The following is a 4,762-nucleotide window of genomic DNA, read 5'->3' on the forward strand; positions in this document are numbered from 1 at the left end:
ATTTTCACCGCACCCCTCCCTAAAAAAAAATTTACGACATCATTGTAAATCAAGAAAAAAAAATATGTAGGCACATTTATTCCAAGACGATTAAATACATTAAAAAAGAAGGAAAAAACAGTGCTAAGGAAAATTGTATTTATTATTTACATTTTTAATCTTTTTTTTTTTTTTTGCAATGTTTTGAAAAAATCGCATTCACTTGGGGAACCCATTGCACATGGAACACCCCAGGGTGCCGCAGCACCCACTTTGGTAACCGCTGCACTAGTAAAAATTTCATCGGAACACTTTTTGGAGAATAGGTTACGCCACTTCCCTGTATTAATAATTATGTTTAAGTAATTAAATTGTTAATTTTATGAAGATAAAATGACCAAAATTATCAATTTTCACAAAATGTATTCTCAGAACGTAGATCATAGTTGTAGAAATGAAACTAATACATTGTTTTAAATGCATGTATTTTAATGACAAATACCCCAAATCTCGTTTTCATTTTTTTTTTTTTTTTTTTTACGTCATATTTTTCGAACAAAATATTTCGAAGGACGATAACTCGTTAAAATCCAGATTAAGGGAGATTAAATGAAACTGACAAATGAAAGCTCAGGTTTAACTTACAATTCTTAAAAATAAAAAATAAAAAATGGGCAGAATCGTTGGAATTTCAGGCGAAATCTTCTTCTCCCTTGTATTATTTTTCTAGGAGTGTTATTATCGACAGCATTGAGTGAAATAATCTAATAATGTTACTTTTTTTATTTTCACCATTCCTATAAAATCTTATGAATAATTATTTTTTAATACCTACTGGAAGCTCAGTTTGTTCCGTCTATATTCTTAATATCACGAAGGTGCATCAAATAAAACATCTGATGAAGTTTGCTCCATGTTCCTATTTAATTTAGACAATTTCTTTTCTTTTTTTTGTTTCTTACTGTTTTAGTTCTTTAATATATTTTTTTAAAAATATCTATTGATATAAATATATATATTGAATAAAATTCATAAGTGAATATTATGGTTATATGTTTACAAATTGTTTACAATTATGATTTAATATAATGATAAAATGCCTAACACGGTTTAGGGGTTAGTCGAACAGTATTATATTGATAAATTGAAGATTAAGTTAGTAGTAGATCTAATTTTCAAGACAAAATTAATAAATAAGGTTGTTACGGCCAACATATTGTCCACAAATCGATTATTGGAACATATGATTTTTATTAAGTCGAAAACACAAAGCAGCTACGCTGTTGTTTTTCGTACTGAAAAATAGACAGACAAATTCTTAGAGTCTTGGTGTGCACATATATATCGTCTCCTTTGTCTACTCACTACGCACTCGTAGTTGCCAGCATCCTGGACATCTCCGTCATCTACATCATTTCAGCCACGGCGGGCGGACTTCTTCCACTCATCCTCCAAGAGGACAAAGCGGCCGAGCGTACGTCGATCTACCTCCACCAGAACTCAGGACAACAACCAAAACCAGGGCCCCATTAATCACCGGTGATATAAAACTTGTTTTCTTTTGTTTAATTCATTTAATTTTGTTTTAAGCTTTCTTTTTTTTCTCTATTGTTCAATTCATTTAATTTTGTTATAGTTTTAAGCTTTATTTTTTATTCTAGTTTGTATATTGTTATATATTTTGTGTCCCTTTTATTATGTTCACTTATTTAAAAAATACAAAAATGACAAAATTCGGCTATTCTTGTCTGTTCACTCCTTTTCACGGTTGGGCTAGTAAATGTTCCTTTTGAACCCCTACCCGCCATAGCAAATGTATATAACCAAAATATTAGAAGTTTAATTTTCCTTAGTAAGCTTGTTTTTTCCTCTTACTAAGGAAAATTAAACTTTAATATTTGGTTTATATACATATTTTCCAACGTTTATAACCTTATTTATTAATTTTTTCTTGAAAATTAGATTTACTACTAACTTCAATTTATCAATACAATACTGCTTAACCAATCTCTAAACCGGGTTAGGCATATTATCATTATATTTCAGGGTCTATTTTATTAGTAAAAATCATAATCGTAAACAATTTATAAAACATAAACCATAATATTCACTTATAAATTTTATTCAATATATTCGCATAGTTCTGATTTTAATTTATTTTGTCTGATTTAGAAATAACCTTAAATAAATATTTTCTGATATATGGGTAGCTCCAAGATTGTTTTTTTTTTTTAATGTAAGATCATTCCTTATCTTACACTTATCTTTAGATATGTGCTGCACCAATGTTGTTACTTTTACCTATCTATAGATGGAATACATAGCAAGGAAAAATATTAGGATCTCGTGAAATTTCGAGTTTTCCAGAATAATACACGTTTTGAGGACCTCTGACTCCAAGTAACCAAGTCAAGCAATGTTATGTGTGTGTGAAGAGCCAAGCTCAGAAATGAAAAATCGAATGAAGCTTAAATTACATATTTAGGGCGGTATATGCCTGGAATGAGACTGCAATTTTTTCAATAAAATCGACGGAATAGTTAAAATAGAACACGGCTGTAATGTTTTTGAATAAACTCGGCGTGTCAAAGTACAATGAAATACTCTTTAATATCAGCTAGGTCTTAATCTCATCGAAATAGTTTGGCTGGGCTTAAATGGAGAATTTGGAACAAAATATTCCTCTAAACTATATTTAATTTTGTTTATTTGAAAATAGTATCATGAATAGTAGTATTAAAAAATTGATAAATACCAAATATTCAAGAATTTTATGAGTAAATAAAGGAGTAAAAATAAATAATTGAGACATCCGATTCGGAAGGGGAAAGCAGAGACCTATCTTTTCTGATTGCAATACAGTTTCGTTATATTTTGTTAAACCGTCGTATTCTTGGCAGGAACTTAATTTATATCCGTTATCCCCACCTCAAAAAATCCGAAAAAAACGATTTTTTTAAAGCAACAGCAAAATAAAAATTTTGTTTGAATAATTTACGCATAACCTTGGTGTTTAAATTTTTTTTTTGGTGTAAATCGCCAACTACCAAAGTACACATACCATTGGGATATATGTAGGGTGGTAAGTGAAAATTGTTTGATGCGCGTAATACACCAGATTTTTTTTTTTAAATTAAATGAAAACCCTAGTTTTGTTTCTTAACTACGATAGTTAATTGGTACATGACAGTAAGTTTATGCATTTGTCCTCAAATATTTTGGGTTATTTCTAGAGTAATGGATCCAAACGTTTGAACCCCTCTTGCGAAGGAGGGAGATGATAGGATTTTTTAAATTATTCAAATTGTAATGTTGAGACAGTTTTTTTTTTAAAACATTCCTTCAACAAACCTATTTTTGGAGCTTGTTCTCTTTCTGAATTATTTTCACCGCAGAATAAATGCACATAAGCCTAGTTCCGTATAAATATTTATACAGCTATATCCGATCTCCGCAGTGGCCACCTACGACTCTCCTTCCTCGAGGATCCGACCGTAAAAGGGCAAAGGGGGCAAACTGGGTCATTGCGCTCCTATAAATTGGGAGAGCGGGAAAAAAAGGTCGGGAGTTCTCCGGGCGTGTTGTGTAGATTCCTTCGATAAACTCCATATTGTATTCTCTTGCTATATTTCAAACTGGACCAAACTTACGAGTGTTTTTTTATCTAGACTCTTGAGGAAGGGTCGTAAGTGGCCTCCCACAAGGACCCCTATCTTGGAACAATAATGAAGAGATAGAACATTTGCTAATGTCCCCGCCGATTTATCGTTACATTATGCCACCGTTGGCCGTATCGTAAACTTCCCTTCTTCGAGATAACAGCACCGCTTCCTTGATTCCACTTCTGCAACATTTTAGGATTCCACCGAAATTGTCGGAAAAGTCCGCTTTTAGTAGAACCCCAGGTCTGAAGAATACTACAAGCCTAGCTACTGGTCCCTATCAATTCTGAGATTTTAACTCGTTAAGAGCCTATTTGAGCCACCAATTACCAGAATTAAGGTGTGATGCTATTTCGAATTTTTATTTTCTAATTTTTATATGAGCAGTGGGATATAAGGTGCAGATTTCGAAAAACCAGCCAAGTCCATTTTCAATTTTTAAAATTTATTTTCTGAAGTTTAAATACAGTTCTTGTTCTATTTATTCAGATTTAATACAGTTCTTCAATTGGATTATCATCTAGTAAAAAATATCTTCCAAAAATATTTAAATCAGCTGTCATTTACTGTTGAATATCAAGAGCTTATTAATCCCCGCAAGAAGGGAATTTCGCTCTCCAAGGGGGATGGGAGTGGAGAATGAACTCCAGCAATGCAATTTCAATATCTTACTTTATCAATATCAGGCAAATAGGTGTTTAGGATTTCACAGCTCAACTCATGCAGTCGTTGAGTTATTGCATGGAACATTGTCATTCATGAGTCCAATGTTACTTGAAGGATTATCATTAATAATTATTTATTAAATAAATCAAATTGAATCCTAGTATAGTCTCAGCACTTTTTATTACATATGTTGTTGTTGTTATAAATATTACAAATGAATATATAATAAGCTGCTATTATATATTCATATTATTATTATTATATATCTAAATAATTTGATTGTCCTTGAGAATGGCCGGGATGGCCGAAACGTTGGACTATTGATGTAATAAAAAGTGTTAAGACTATACAAGGATTCAATTTGATTTATTTAAACAATAATTACCAGTCTCAAGAAAATGAAAAAATTATATTTAAATTAATAATTATTTTATATATAATCTTAATACTTTCTT

This window comes from Halyomorpha halys, unplaced genomic scaffold (assembly GCF_000696795.3).
Source record: "Halyomorpha halys isolate HHAL.00 unplaced genomic scaffold, Hhal_1.1 Scaffold101.1, whole genome shotgun sequence".
Lineage (NCBI taxonomy): Eukaryota > Metazoa > Arthropoda > Insecta > Hemiptera > Pentatomidae > Halyomorpha > Halyomorpha halys.